Genomic DNA, 17128 nt, shown 5'->3' on the forward strand with positions numbered 1-17128 from the left:
GGCTTCCCTAACCTGTTTAAACATTTTCTCCAAAATCATGGTTGCCTTAGCATAGGTCCATCTTTCCCCCAAAGTCTTATATGGAAGTGTATCTCCCATTATTCTAAATTAACCACCTATCCCAAATTGAGGTCTCCCATAAAAAAAAAGTTTAAAGAAAAATAAAAGACTAGAAAAAAAATACTAAATACAAGAGGGAGCCCAAGGTAGATAGTGCATCTATCCCTCAGAAATCGAAACAATGGTTCCAAAGCTGTAAGGTTGTCATATAGGTTGACAGCAAGGGAACCCGTATAGTCTTCACGAGCCACCTACATACGACTCCAAATGGATTATGATGTAGGGTGGAGGACTACTATACGTTTATGTTTCCAAAACTCTCACTATGTTGTTTTCCTGTTATCAAGAGTAGTCACCTCCAAAGATAAGTCACATGCCAATCCAAACCACCCAACGAATCAAGGGCCTCCAAGATTGGTGGGTTTGGGCATATGAAGGACTTTAGATTGGCGCACACTATTTGAAACAGAAGAGAAACAAGAAGAGGTTTTCAAAAACTTTTTTTTTTAAAAAAAAAGAAAGAAGAGAAAGAGAAGAAACTAAAGCACTTGAATTACTTAAAAATCAAAAAAATAAAGTGGTCAATAATCTCCCGACAACGGCGCCAAAACTTGTTTGAGTTAAAATAATACCGCAAGCGTACGGGTCAATCGTAGCTACGGGTCGAACACGAGGAGATATACGCCACTCTATTTAACTAACTTAAAAGTACTGCAAAGTGAACCAAATTAAAGTGTTAAATTAAACTAATTAAATTAATAAAAATTAATGCATCCTAACTCATAAGCATCTAACAAAATTAAGGGATTAAATTGGCGTCCTAACACATGAGCATCTAACCTATCAGACTAACGCAAATTGAAAGGAATAAAAAAAAACAGCCACACATAATAACCACATAAAAAGGAATAAGGGAATAAAAGTGCATCCACAAACCACAACCATATAAAAAAAATAAAAGAAATAGAGGGAGAAGAAGAAGAAGATAGAGAGAGATAGAGGAAAGGGAGAATGAGATTAAGGGTTTAGAGAATGAGATACCTTGATGTGTTTGAATACTTGAATAAACTCACCATGGCTTCCTCTTCTAAATCTCCATGTCTTGTCATCAACATAGGAACTTAGACTAGGAAGCTTTAAACTATAACTATTACAACCATTAAACTAGACTTATGAAATCAAAACTAAGAACTTGAAATCAAAACTAAGAACTTAAGCCAAAAATAGGAAAAGAAGAGAAAATTTCACTAAGTGAATGAAGTAAAAATTACACTAAAAAAACTGAATTAAAATTGAACTAGAAACTAACTAAAAAACTGAACTAAAAAACTAACTAACTCCTTACAATCCAAAGGGCAAGGGGTATTTATAGGGGAAGAGAGGAGAAGAGAGAAGGGGAAGTGTAGGAGAAATATTCCCTAAGAAAAGAGAATATTCTCTTCTCCTTCCTCTTTTACAATGCCTTGAATCCTAAGAAAAAAAAAAAAAAAAATAGAAAGAAGAAGAAGAAAAGATTATTTACATAGACCTTCTATTTTTAGAAAAATAAATTTCTAATTCTAACTTGTGCTTCCTTTTTTTTGTAGATATCTTCTCCAAGCAATAAAATCAAAGCATCTTTGATTTTTCAACCTTCCATAGATGAGAAAATATCTTTCAAAATAAATCTATCCCAAGTAGAGTTCCGAAGTGCCCTTGAGAAGTTGGAGGAGAGAGAGAGTAAGGGTGATGACTAGGATTCCTTCAAGAATAAATAAAATACCCATTCTGTCCTTCAGAAAACGTGGAGCATGGGGTGCTTATATAGGCCTCACCATTGTGTTCCTTGCGAAAAATCACCCAAAATAGACCCAAATTTGATCCAATATGGAGTTCGGGAGCCCAAGATATCTCAAGTTGAAGTTGGACTGTCCAGAGCCCTCCAAATGGAATCTTTCGGGTACAGGAAATATAATTTCTGGTTATTGCGTTAAGGCCCCTGCAATCTGAACTTTCGCTTCACTTTGTCCCCAGCCGACTGTCAATAATTACAAATAAACCCCTATAGACCATTTTCGTGTTTCGTTACCGAAACGGCCATAACTTCTTCGTTTCAACTCGGAATCATGTGCCGTTTAAACCGTTGCGAAGCTGACTCGATGGGCTACGCATCCAAGCCATTAACACCTTTAAACACCTTAAAAACATTTCCTTAGCATCATCTCCTCCATTTTCACAAGAATTCACCTAAAACCTGAAACGCACAAGAAAGCACCGAGTAACTCTGTCCAATATGGTAAAATGTATGTTTTATGCCCTAAGATTTCACACATAAATGTGCTCATCAGATTCCCCCACACTTGAACGTTACTTGTCCTCAAGTAAAGCAAAAGAAAAACTAATCTAGAATGCAGAAAATCCAAACTCACTTTCGTAGGAATCACGGTTGCACTTAGCATGTACAACAAGCCTTTGAACCCCTAGGTTACCCCTAGTGGACGAGTTGTGTCTCATGGGTGTTTGCAGTGAATATACACCCAAAATTCAATTGTAAATGAATGCTGCAAATTTTAATCATAGCATAAGTAGGACAGTGTACATAATCCCAAAAAGTGTTCAACTAAAGATCAAGGAGCCAAAGGTTCCCCCACACTTGAATTTTATCACCCCACATCAATTCAAGTAACAAGTATGCATCAAGTTCAAGGGATCTCCTCCTATTTTCTGAACACTACTCACCTTCAAGTAAACCCCCATAGCATCGATGGAACCAAAGACTTAGGCATTGAGTAATATTGACCATACTTTTTTTTTTTTCGGGCATTAAGGCAAAAGTTTTTTCTTTCTCAACCACAAACTCTATTTCTACTCCACTACTGTTCTCTGAATGACATGGTGGAGCATACACCAGACACCCAAATACTTGGTAGCTTCGCTTTTTGCATATATCCATAAGACATTGAGACATTGATGCAAGAGTTTTTTTTTTTTTTTTTGAGATTCCTTCCAAGGAATTTCGATCAAGTCACCCCGCTTCATGAGGCACAAGTGCCTGTCTAGTCCCAAGGAATTCCACTTTCTTTTCTATTCCTTGTATTTTTCTTTTTCTTTTTTTCATTCACTTCCACTTTCATGCCTTGCCTTGCCACAAACAAATTGGTCTCAACTACTAGCCAAAAGATCAAAGGGTCCATAAAACACATAGAGGAATCTAGCCATCAAATGAAATAACGCTCATATTTTTCAATTCAATCCCTCTCACCGAATACAAACCAATTACCGTCCTTGAAAAGGGATTTTTTATTATTTCGCATACTAGGACACCTAATTCCCTCTCTCTCTCATTTTGCAATCAAAGAGACATGTGTACAAAACAAAACTATTGCCACAATCAAAATTTACCAATTAAGCCCAACATCTCCCCCACACTTAATTCATGCAGTGTCCTCAATGCATGCATAAAAGAAAGAATAAGGACAAGGGAGGAGAGGAAGGGGCTTACCAGATATAATCAACAAAGAAGATCATGAAGAGTGATGAGCTCTACAAAAAGTACTAGGAGCAAGAATGAAATCTCAATCCATGGCGGTAAATAGAGAAATAGCTTGGACCGGAAAACACTCGACCATGAATTTTAGTAAAACGAGAAATAATATAAAAGTTAAGCACAATTGAGAAATATCCAATAGAAAAAACTGTCCTCATGGGATAGTGGAAAATGAAGGCACTAAAACTCAAGCCATAAATCCTTCCCTTCTCTCCCATTTGTAATGTAGAACACCTATCATTCTTTGAAAAACCAATCAAAAACGGATCACAATAAGCATAAAAAGGATTATGAATAACCTCATCTAAATAATCATCAAAAATTGGAGGTTTACTCAAATCAATCCTAGCAATACAACTATCCACTCTTTGCATAACTTGGTTTGCCAAATAAGGATCATGGAAATATGCTTGAAAGGCATTATGACTAACATTGTCCTCCTCAATAAAATCGTCAAACCTAGGAGGTTTGGACAAATCAACATGTGAGACAATGGAATCCTCAAAATGACAATTATCTAAGTTTTCCAAAGAGAGAGGGGGAGATCGAATTTCTTGGCTTTCTATGTTATCATGAAAATCTGATTCTAAATCAATAAATTCACTAGGCTCACTAAAATCAGAAATTTCAGGCAAAAGGTGGACTTCCCCAAGTAGTTCATCAAACCTCGCTTCACTAATATCTTGAGGAGACTCAATCTCAACAAATAAATCATCATGAAAAGCAACTTGTTGGGAATGATGCTCATTAACCTCAAACTGGGTGGTGGACTTTCAATATCATTAAGCGGGATGGGACGGTTCAGGTGACTAGGTAATGTACCCGTTTCCTCCTCTTGCACCATGGTTATCGATTGAGAGAGTTGCTTCTCCATGGTATTTTGGCTTATTGTGAGAAGGTCTATGTATTTCTCAAGCTCATTCGATCTGGGCTCCTCACCCATGTTTTGAAACTCAAGGGGTTGGTGATATGGTTCAAGGAGAGGTGGCCCATTGAGATTTAATGGAAGGTTGGGCATTGGAGGACCAAATGACCATGATATTGGAAATTGGGTGGTCCACTTGATTATTCCATTGATCCCACAAAAAATCGGGATGATCACTCCACCCCGATTGTAAGTGCCAAAAGAATTGTATTGAAATTGAGGACTCACATTCTCATCACTATAGCTACCCCCATAAAGATTAGGGCATCCTTCCATAACATGGATTATGCGGGAAGTGACCAATCAAAATTTTCCGAAAGCCCATAGTTGGGTTGGGGAGCAAAATTGTATTGGGGTGGTGCAAAATTGTTCTCTATCTCACTACTTTTGGCTTCCCTAACTGTTTAAACATTTTCTCCAAAATCATGGTTGCCTTAGCATAGGTCCATCTTTCCCCCAAAGTCTTATATGGAAGTGTATCTCCCATTATTCTAAATTAACCACCTATCCCAAATTGAGGTCTCCCATAAAAAAAAAGTTTAAAGAAAAATAAAAGACTAGAAAAAAAATACTAAATACAAGAGGGAGCCCAAGGTAGATAGTGCATCTATCCCTCAGAAATCGAAACAATGGTTCCAAAGCTGTAAGGTTGTCATATAGGTTGACAGCAAGGGAACCCGTATAGTCTTCACGAGCCACCTACATACGACTCCAAATGGATTATGATGTAGGGTGGAGGACTACTATACGCTTATGTTTCCAAAACTCTCACTATGTTGTTTTCCTGTTATCAAGAGTAGTCACCTCCAAAGATAAGTCACATGCCAATCCAAACCACCCAACGAATCAAGGGCCTCCAAGATTGGCTGGGTTTGGGCATATGAAGGACTTTAGATTGGGCGCACACTATTTGAAACAGAAGAGAAACAAGAAGAGGTTTTCAAAAACTTTTTTTTTTTTTAAAAAAAAAAAAAAGAAAGAAGAGAAAGAGAAGAAACTAAAGCACTTCGAATTACTTAAAAATCAAAAAAATAAAGTGGTCAATAATCTCCCCGACAACGGCGCCAAAAACTTGTTTGAGTTAAAATAATACCGCAAGCGTACGGGTCAATCGTAGCTACGGGTCGAACACGAGGAGATATACGCCACTCTATTTAACTAACTTAAAAGTACTGCAAAGTGAACCAAATTAAAGTGTTAAATTAAACTAATTAAATTAATAAAAATTAATGCATCCTAACTCATAAGCATCTAACAAAATTAAGGGATTAAATTGGCGTCCTAACACATGAGCATCTAACCTATCAGACTAACGCAAATTGAAAGGAATAAAAAAAAACAGCCACACATAATAACCACATAAAAAGGAATAAGGGAATAAAAGTGCATCCACAAACCACAACCATATAAAAAAATAAAAGAAATAGAGGGAGAAGAAGAAGAAGATAGAGAGAGATAGAGGAAAGGGAGAATGAGATTAAGGGTTTAGAGAATGAGATACCTTGATGTGTTTGAATACTTGAATAAACTCACCATGGCTTCCTCTTCTAAATCTCCATGTCTTGTCATCAACATAGGAACTTAGACTAGGAAGCTTTAAACTATAACTATTACAACCATTAAACTAGACTTATGAAATCAAAACTAAGAACTTGAAATCAAAACTAAGAACTTAAGCCAAAAATAGGAAAAGAAGAGAAAATTTCACTAAGTGAATGAAGTAAAAATTACACTAAAAAAACTGAATTAAAATTGAACTAGAAACTAACTAAAAAACTGAACTAAAAAACTAACTAACTCCTTACAACCCAAAGGGCAAGGGGTATTTATAGGGGAAGAGAGGAGAAGAGAGAAGGGGAAGTGTAGGAGAAATATTCCCTAAGAAAAGAGAATATTCTCTTCTCCTTCCTCTTTTACAATGCCTTGAATCCTAAGAAAAAAAAAAAAAAAAAATAGAAAGAAGAAGAAGAAAAGATTATTTACATAGACCTTCTATTTTTAGAAAAATAAATTTCTAATTCTAACTTGTGTTTCCTTTTCTTTGTAGATATCTTCTCCAAGCAATAAAATCAAAGCATCTTTGATTTTTCAACCTTCCATAGATGAGAAAATATCTTTCAAAATAAATCTATCCCAAGTAGAGTTCCAGAAGTGCCCTTGAGAAGTTGGAGGAGAGAGAGAGTAAGGGTGATGACTAGGATTCCTTCAAGAATAAATAAAATACCCATTCTGTCCTTCAGAAAACGTGGAGCATGGGGTGCTTATATAGGCCTCACCATTGTGTTCCTTGCGAAAAATCACCCAAAATAGACCCAAATTTGATCCAATATGGAGTTCGGGAGCCCAAGATATCTCAAGTTGAAGTTGGACTGTCCAGAGCCCTCCAAATGGAATCTTTCGGGTACAGGAAATATAATTTCTGGTTATTGCGTTAAGGCCCCTGCAATCTGAACTTTCGCTTCACTTTGTCCCCAGCCGACTGTCAATAATTACAAATAAACCCCTATAGACCATTTTCGTGTTTCGTTATCGAAACGGCCATAACTTCTTCGTTTCAACTCGGAATCATGTGCCGTTTAAACCGCTGCGAAGCTGACTCGATGGGCTACGCATCCAAGCCATTAACACCTTTAAACACCTTAAAAACATTTCCTTAGCATCATCTCCTCCATTTTCACAAGAATTCACCTAAAACCTGAAAAGCACAAGAAAGCACCGAGTAACTCTGTCCAATATGGTAAAATGTATGTTTTATGCCCTAAGATTTCACACATAAATGTGCTCATCAGATTCCCCCACACTTGAACGTTACTTGTCCTCAAGTAAAGCAAAAGAAAAACTAATCTAGAATGCAGAAAATCCAAACTCACTTTCGTAGGAATCACGGTTGCACTTAGCATGTACAACAAGCCTTTGAACCCCTAGGTTACCCCTAGTGGACGAGTTGTGTCTCATGGGTGTTTGCAGTGAATATACACCCAAAATTCAATTGTAAATGAATGCTGCAAATTTTAATCATAGCATAAGTAGGACAGTGTACATAATCCCAAAAAGTGTTCAACTAAAGATCAAGGAGCCAAAGGTTCCCCCACACTTGAATTTTATCACCCCACATCAATTCAAGTAACAAGTATGCATCAAGTTCAAGGGATCTCCTCCTATTTTCTGAACACTACTCACCTTCAAGTAAACCCCCCATAGCATCGATGGAACCAAAGACTTAGGCATTGAGTAATATTGACCATACTTTTTTTTTTTTTCAGGCATTAAGGCAAAAGTTTTTTTCTTTCTCAACCACAAACTCTATTTCTACTCCACTCTTTCTCGAATGACATGGTGGAGCATACACCACACCCAAATACTTGGTAGCTTCGCTTTTGCATATATCCATAAGACATTGAGACATTGATGCAAGAGTTTTTTTTTTTTTTGAGATTCCTTCCAAGGAATTTCGATCAAGTCACCCCGCTTCATGAGGCACGGTGCTCTGTCTAGTCCCAAGGAATTCCACTTTCTTTTCTATTCCTTGTATTTTTCTTTTTCTTTTTTTCATTCACTTCCACTTTCATGCCTTGCCTTGCCACAAACAAATTGGTCTCAACTACTAGCCAAAAGATCAAAGGGTCCATAAAACACATAGAGGAATCTAGCCATCAAATGAAATAACGCTCATATTTTTCAATTCAATCCCTCTCACCGAATACAAACCAATTACCGTCCTTGAAAAGGGATTTTTTATTATTTCGCATACTAGGACACCTAATTCCCTCTCTCTCTCATTTTGCAATCAAAGAGACATGTGTACAAAACAAAACTATTGCCACAATCAAAATTTACCAATTAAGCCCAACATCTCCCCCACACTTAATTCATGCAGTGTCCTCAATGCATGCATAAAAGAAAGAATAAGGACAAGGGAGGAGAGGAAGGGGCTTACCAGATATAATCAACAAAGAAGATCATGAAGAGTGATGAGCTCTACAAAAAGTACTAGGAGCAGCAACAGAAATCTCAATCCATGGCCAGTAAATAGAGAAATAGCTTCAGACCCAGAAAACACTCGACCATGAATTTTAGTAAAACGAGAAATAATATAAAAGTTAAGCACAATTGAGAAATATCCAATAGAAAAAACTGTCCTCATGGGATAGTGGAAAATGAAGGCACTAAAACTCAAGCCATAAATCCTTCCCTTCTCTCCCATTTGTAATGTAGAACACCTATCATTCTTTGAAAAACCAATCAAAAACGGATCACAATAAGCATAAAAAGGATTATGAATAACCTCATCTAAATAATCATCAAAAATTGGAGGTTTACTCAAATCAATCCTAGCAATACAACTATCCACTCTTTGCATAACTTGGTTTGCCAAATAAGGATCATGGAAATATGCTTGAAAGGCATTATGACTAACATTGTCCTCCTCAATAAAATCGTCAAACCTAGGAGGTTTGGACAAATCAACATGTGAGACAATGGAATCCTCAAAATGACAATTATCTAAGTTTTCCAAAGAGAGAGGGGGAGATCGAATTTCTTGGCTTTCTATGTTATCATGAAAATCTGATTCTAAATCAATAAATTCACTAGGCTCACTAAAATCAGAAATTTCAGGCAAAAGGTGGACTTCCCCAAGTAGTTCATCAAACCTCGCTTCACTAATATCTTGAGGAGACTCAATCTCAACAAATAAATCATCATGAAAAGCAACTTGTTGGGAATGATGCTCATTAACCTCAAACTGGGGTGGTGGACTTTCAATATCATTAAACTGGGGATGGGACGGTTCAGGCTGACTAGGTAATGTACCCGTTTCCTCCTCTTGCACCATGGTTATCAGTTGAGAGAGTTGCTTCTCCATGGTATTTTGGCTTATTGTGAGAAGGTCTATGTATTTCTCAAGCTCATTCATCTGGGCTCCTCACCCATGTTTTGAAACTCAAGGGGTTGGTGATATGGTTCAAGGAGAGGTGGCCCATTGAGATTTAATGGAAGGTTGGGCATTGGAGGACCAAACTGACCATGATATTGGAAATTGGGTGGTCCAGCTTGATTATTCCATTGATCCCACAAAAAATCGGGATGATCACTCCACCCCTGATTGTAAGTGCCAAAAGAATTGTATTGAAATTGAGGACTCACATTCTCATCACTATAGCTACCCCCATAAAGATTAGGGCATCCTTCCATAACATGGATTGTCTGGGGAAGTGACCAATCAAAATTTTCCGAAAGCCCATAGTTGGGTTGGGGAGCAAAATTGTATTGGGGTGGTGCAAAATTGTTCTCTATCTCACTACTTTTGGCTTCCCTAACCTGTTTAAACATTTTCTCCAAAATCATGGTTGCCTTAGCATAGGTCCATCTTTCCCCCAAAGTCTTATATGGAAGTGTATCTCCCATTATTCTAAATTAACCACCTATCCCAAATTGAGGTCTCCCATAAAAAAAAAGTTTAAAGAAAAATAAAAGACTAGAAAAAAAATACTAAATACAAGAGGGAGCCCAAGGTAGATAGTGCATCTATCCCTCAGAAATCGAAACAATGGTTCCAAAGCTGTAAGGTTGTCATATAGGTTGACAGCAAGGGAACCCGTATAGTCTTCACGAGCCACCTACATACGACTCCAAATGGATTATGATGTAGGGTGGAGGACTACTATACGCTTATGTTTCCAAAACTCTCACTATGTTGTTTTCCTGTTATCAAGAGTAGTCACCTCCAAAGATAAGTCACATGCCAATCCAAACCACCCAACGAATCAAGGGCCTCCAAGATTGGCTGGGTTTGGGCATATGAAGGACTTTAGATTGGGCGCACACTATTTGAAACAGAAGAGAAACAAGAAGAGGTTTTCAAAAACTTTTTTTTTTTTTAAAAAAAAAAAAAGAAAGAAGAGAAAGAGAAGAAACTAAAGCACTTCGAATTACTTAAAAATCAAAAAAATAAAGTGGTCAATAATCTCCCCGACAACGGCGCCAAAAACTTGTTTGAGTTAAAATAATACCGCAAGCGTACGGGTCAATCGTAGCTACGGGTCGAACACGAGGAGATATACGCCACTCTATTTAACTAACTTAAAAGTACTGCAAAGTGAACCAAATTAAAGTGTTAAATTAAACTAATTAAATTAATAAAAATTAATGCATCCTAACTCATAAGCATCTAACAAAATTAAGGGATTAAATTGGCGTCCTAACACATGAGCATCTAACCTATCAGACTAACGCAAATTGAAAGGAATAAAAAAAAACAGCCACACATAATAACCACATAAAAAGGAATAAGGGAATAAAAGTGCATCCACAAACCACAACCATATAAAAAAAATAAAAGAAATAGAGGGAGAAGAAGAAGAAGATAGAGAGAGATAGAGGAAAGGGAGAATGAGATTAAGGGTTTAGAGAATGAGATACCTTGATGTGTTTGAATACTTGAATAAACTCACCATGGCTTCCTCTTCTAAATCTCCATGTCTTGTCATCAACATAGGAACTTAGACTAGGAAGCTTTAAACTATAACTATTACAACCATTAAACTAGACTTATGAAATCAAAACTAAGAACTTGAAATCAAAACTAAGAACTTAAGCCAAAAATAGGAAAAGAAGAGAAAATTTCACTAAGTGAATGAAGTAAAAATTACACTAAAAAAACTGAACTAAAAAACTAACTAACTCCTTACAATCCAAAGGGCAAGGGGTATTTATAGGGGAAGAGAGGAGAAGAGAGAAGGGGAAGTGTAGGAGAAATATTCCCTAAGAAAAGAGAATATTCTCTTCTCCTTCCTCTTTTACAATGCCTTGAATCCTAAGAAAAAAAAAAAAAAAAAATAGAAAGAAGAAGAAGAAAAGATTATTTACATAGACCTTCTATTTTTAGAAAAATAAATTTCTAATTCTAACTTGTGCTTCCTTTTTTTTGTAGATATCTTCTCCAAGCAATAAAATCAAAGCATCTTTGATTTTTCAACCTTCCATAGATGAGAAAATATCTTTCAAAATAAATCTATCCCAAGTAGAGTTCCAGAAGTGCCCTTGAGAAGTTGGAGGAGAGAGAGAGTAAGGGTGATGACTAGGATTCCTTCAAGAATAAATAAAATACCCATTCTGTCCTTCAGAAAACGTGGAGCATGGGGTGCTTATATAGGCCTCACCATTGTGTTCCTTGCGAAAAATCACCCAAAATAGACCCAAATTTGATCCAATATGGAGTTCGGGAGCCCAAGATATCTCAAGTTGAAGTTGGACTGTCCAGAGCCCTCCAAATGGAATCTTTCGGGTACAGGAAATATAATTTCTGGTTATTGCGTTAAGGCCCCTGCAATCTGAACTTTCGCTTCACTTTGTCCCCAGCCGACTGTCAATAATTACAAATAAACCCCTATAGACCATTTTCGTGTTTCGTTACCGAAACGGCCATAACTTCTTCGTTTCAACTCGGAATCATGTGCCGTTTAAACCGTTGCGAAGCTGACTCGATGGGCTACGCATCCAAGCCATTAACACCTTTAAACACCTTAAAAACATTTCCTTAGCATCATCTCCTCCATTTTCACAAGAATTCACCTAAAACCTGAAAAGCACAAGAAAGCACCGAGTAACTCTGTCCAATATGGTAAAATGTATGTTTTATGCCCTAAGATTTCACACATAAATGTGCTCATCATCGATCGACAGGAATTCGATGTCAATATTGTGTTTTTACAACTTAAGTTGAGTTTGCACATTTCTGGGCAGTCCGCACTACACCTGTGGGTCCCTGCCGTCCCAAGGCATTATCCTAACCCCTAGGGTCACTATGGATCATTCCACATCACTTTCACATTCACACATCTCATTTTAACCATTCAGTTCACACAATTGATTAAAAATCCTAAATTTGGATTAAAAAATCATTAACCAAAGATCATTCAAAAATCACTTCCAAGACCCAAAGGCCCGAAACTGTTTAATCATCCAAAACAAAAACAAAAGCGGTGACACAACTACTGTCCCCCATCCACATTGTCTCCACCATCCTCGTCCTCTCCAGATTCCTCCTCATCATCATCCTCACCATCCTCGTCGTTGTCGTCACTCTCACTCCCGCTCCTCTCCCACTCATCATCCACCCTTGCATCCCGCCCATCAACAGGATCATCAATTTGAACCGCCAAAAATTGTGGCACCGAAACCTCTGCAGCTGGGTCAAGCTGGGCAGCAGCCAAAGCCTCATCCCTTTCCTTTAGGAGCTGATTGGTAGTCACCTCGTACCCCAAAATTTCACCCTCCTGCATCACGTGACAAGCATTAGCATTCATACATTCCTATTGCATATACTAACCATGCAGGCATCAACACAACATAACATATAACTCACCAGTTGGAGAATCCATTCGCTCTAGGAAGCAGCAAGTTCCTTCAACCTGACGACCATCCCCAATAGGTCATTTACCTATAACCAGGAACCTGCACCAACAACAATGGTCAACCGTTACCAAAGAAGGGAAATGCAAATCTGAAGAAGGAACAAGGTACTTACGAAGTCAAAGCCACATGGGTAGCCGGCCACAGAAGAAGAGGGATGAGGGATAGGCACCTCCCTGCCTTGAGAGATGAAATACCATCCAGGCACCGGGAAGAGAGCATCAGGTACCTTGTGTGATCACATAGGTACCGACATCGATCTAGCCCCAGTATCGCCAGTAGGGAAAGGTACTACCCCAGGAGTAGACTCGAATGAGTTGGCCTCCTGAGCTGGGATACCTGCAACAGCAGTACCAATGGCCTCTCCAACCTTGTAAGGCTCAAGACCAGTCGGGGCCTAAACACACCAAAGAGATGGTCAGCATACAAATGAGCAAACAAAAATAGCAAGAAGCAAAAGGAAGTCGAGGCTTGACTTCCCCGCAAACCCGAAGGAGTGAGTCGAACGCACATCAGCTCCTTCACCCGATACCCACGGTAACATCCCCACGAGTTAGGCTCAACGAAGGGCCGAGCATCAATGCCCTTCATAAACCGGTTCATCTCCCTCTTGGAGAGTCTCTTTGGGTCAAGCCCGAAGCGAGGAGGCCTCATAGGAATACAAGGCCTCTCGACACCAGGCCATTGCCTATAGGCCCGGTCCCCCAAGTACCAAGCATACCCAGATCACCCGACAAAGACCATGCACCATGACACAAGCCTCCTAGTAGCCTCTAATCGAGCCTACACACCCTACTCGAGAGACTTGAATGGCTGCCATACAACCTATCAACACCAAATACATCAGAGCCAGAGTCAAAAATCAAAAGCAAAGGCAAACAATACAGGTAAAAGAAGAAAACCTTACCTCCTATGGGGAGAGTCGGTCCAGTATCTCTCTCACCAACGTCACTGGTACCTTCCTCTCCTTAGGATGGGTGCTATCAGACAACCACATCCCTGCTCTAGGAAAGAAGGAGTTGTCTCGGGATACCAACCTAGGAGCCCACACCCCCAAGTGATCATAACACCAACACTACAATCAAGTCAACAGACATCAGTACAAGCACCATGTCACAAACAACTATAGATCAATTCAAACTACAAGAAAGTAACAATGTATTACCTCTGGTACAAACTAAGAGCCGCCAATGCACTAGGTGCGCCACATGGCCAAGGAATCCAAGGTCCTCAGCATATGAGCATAGCCTGCCCTGGCCCAGTCGAACTTCTTCATGTTTGATAGATCCCTAAGGTAACACACCATGGAGATGTAGATCCTGATGCCGCTGGTACTGAACAATGTGTTCTCCAAGAGATAGGGGATGAAACACTTAGCCTGTTGATCCAGGTCCTTATGATTGAATGAATCAGTCACCGTCCTCTTGTCCCACTCGTGATGAACCGTTGCACTGCCACATTCAACTCAGAGGGAAGGGACCTAAGAAGCCTCTTCAGCTCCTCCCCGTCATTCGCCCATGCTCTAGGGTGCCCTGCTACTGCCTCACCACCAAAAGAAAGGCTCGTGTACAAGAAGTAACAAAGGGGCGTGATCGTCATCTCGCCCACGGGCAGGTGGAAGGTATGGGTAGGGGGCCACCATCTCTCAGCCAAGGCCTGCGCCAAGGATGTATCGAAGGACATAGTCTGGAGAAGAGCTAGATCCTCAAATCTGAATGCTATAATCTGCTACCGAACGACCCCGCATAGTTGGCTATACCAGCTTAAGACAGTAGAGCATGACTCATACTTATGATAGGTCACAGGTTCCTACATATCAGAACAAGGCAAAAATACTATGATCAATTCAAAATCCCTAGTGGGTCAAAAGGTTTTAAAATGGATTAATCCTATAACACAGGAATCCATATAATAAACCTAAGACAAGGATGACTTTCCCCAATGGATACCGAAGCCCCAAAAGCAGTCGATTCTAGGTAAACATCAAAAGACATCAGAGGCATCTAATCTCAAATTAAAACCAATCTCAAGTGTAGTCAAACATAAGCAACAAGGATTCGCTTATTGCCACACAAACATTGGGTATTACACACAACAAGTGGACCCCAATAGGTTAATTCGAGTGCAACAGAGCCTAAAGACATTCGATGGGATTCAATGGAACAACAAATAGATTTTTTATGGTATTATAAAGCACATATGGCATACAAGAGTTCACATGCATAAGCAAGCAGTATGGCATTCCAAATCTAAATCCAAAACAAGGAATTTAAATTCAAATTTTACCTTAAGCAGTTTCCAGGCATTGCTACAAATGTGGGATAGCGTATCCCTGAGGAATCGGCCTTCGTACTATGAAGCCCTTGAAGACTCCTCGCAATCACTAAGAACATCCTCATCGGGATCATACTCGGGACGGCGTGTCACACCCTAAACCACCCCTAGGAGGATTAGGTAGGTGACCCGAATTACACTGTAGCAATCCCCCAAATCCCAAGGATCTAGAGGCAGTCAATCCATTCACAGACACACACACATTCACCATAATACATAAGGTAAAACTCAGAGTGCTGTGGAAAGCTATATTTACATTAAACATTTTAAAAGTAAAGTAAAATAGGAAAAAGAAAAATATTTACAATACAGTATTAGTTCATTCTCTCTCTCACTCCCAAAGAAACAACAACTCCTAACTCTACCAAATATAGCTTTATACAAAAGAATATAAATAGGGCAAGGTAACCCGAGCCCCAAAAACAAAGGTGTAAAACAAAAAGAGAGACTCCAACAAAAACAAAAGAAGCCCCAAGAACAAAATAGAGTCAGCAACACCGCTCACGGGTCATCCTCAACTATCACTGAAAACACATGCACCAACGGTATGACCTCCGTTGGAGTCCATACCAATATTGTCATAACCACCATAGCTTGCCTTCGGGAGATAAGCCTTCCCACCATAGTAACATCCACCTGTAGGATCATCTAACAGAAAAACATATATAATAGAGTGTGAGCTCCATCGAGCTCGTGAATGAAATACATCACCAGGCATGCACATGCAATCACAACCATATGAGTTCTACATGAGGTGCAGTTCATTTTATTTATTAGCCACCTAACATCACAACTAAGGTGGGTTAGTGCTACTACAATCCTCAATACATGTATCCCTGGTGCAAGCTTTTAATCCCTTCCTGCGATACACCCATTGAGTTGTCGAGGACCGATCAGCTCCCGCATCAGTCACCAAGGTCAGCCTGACCAGTCCTCTGGGATTAACCTGTGAGGCATCCATACTTTTTCTCATATCATATTTCTTTTCCTGGCTTATAGCCCATAATCACCTTTTCGATGCAATAACATTTCTTTCTTTTCTTTTCTTTTCTTTTCTCTTTCATATGGTCACTCTCACAGGCATCTAACACCTTAACCCCTGTTGGCAAGGGTACGTAGCATGGGTGATGAAATCTAGCCCAATGCATCTATATGGCATCGTATGAGTCGGGTGGTGTCAACTGCATCCTATTCTACGGGCTACCATAGACCTCATTTCCAAGCTGGCTACGACATCTAGTCTAGCAATTCACTTACAACATTCAATGTCCATTCACATAATCCAGCAGTCAAACATATCTTTGTTTCTGAATTCACAATTGATGAGTTAAGTAAACAACATAATAATTATTATATTCTAATTTATTTTAACATATTAGTCATGTTACAATTACATACACGGTGTAATTTCACTCACCTTGTTCTGGTCCTACTGGTTTAGCTATTGGTTCAGTTCTAGCCGGTGTTTGGCTGTGCACCTCGAGCACGGGATCAAATCCTAATTTATCGGATCATAAATGTGTGTCAATTAATATTCAAAACTGTATTAATATCCTAGTGTTGGTCTAGGCTTACTGGTCTGACTCTGTGTTTATTCTGATGACACTTGGAATTCTCTGGGCCATGCACTGGGCTTTCAGGTCTATCTCCCAGTGCATCATCCAGAGATGTGGAATCAAATCTGACTTGGTATCCAACAATATGGTCAGTTAGTAGATGGTCCAGATAGTCTTATAAACTAGTACCCAGGTCAGCAGTTCAACTGAAACCATTCTTGGCATGGATACCTGGCCTTATGGGGCCCACTTGGGTACCAAGGTATGAATATCAGCAACATATATAAAAGGGGTATTTTGGTCATTTAACACTCC

This window comes from Telopea speciosissima, chromosome 8 (genome assembly GCF_018873765.1).
Source record: "Telopea speciosissima isolate NSW1024214 ecotype Mountain lineage chromosome 8, Tspe_v1, whole genome shotgun sequence".
In the NCBI taxonomy this organism is placed as follows: domain Eukaryota; kingdom Viridiplantae; phylum Streptophyta; class Magnoliopsida; order Proteales; family Proteaceae; genus Telopea; species Telopea speciosissima.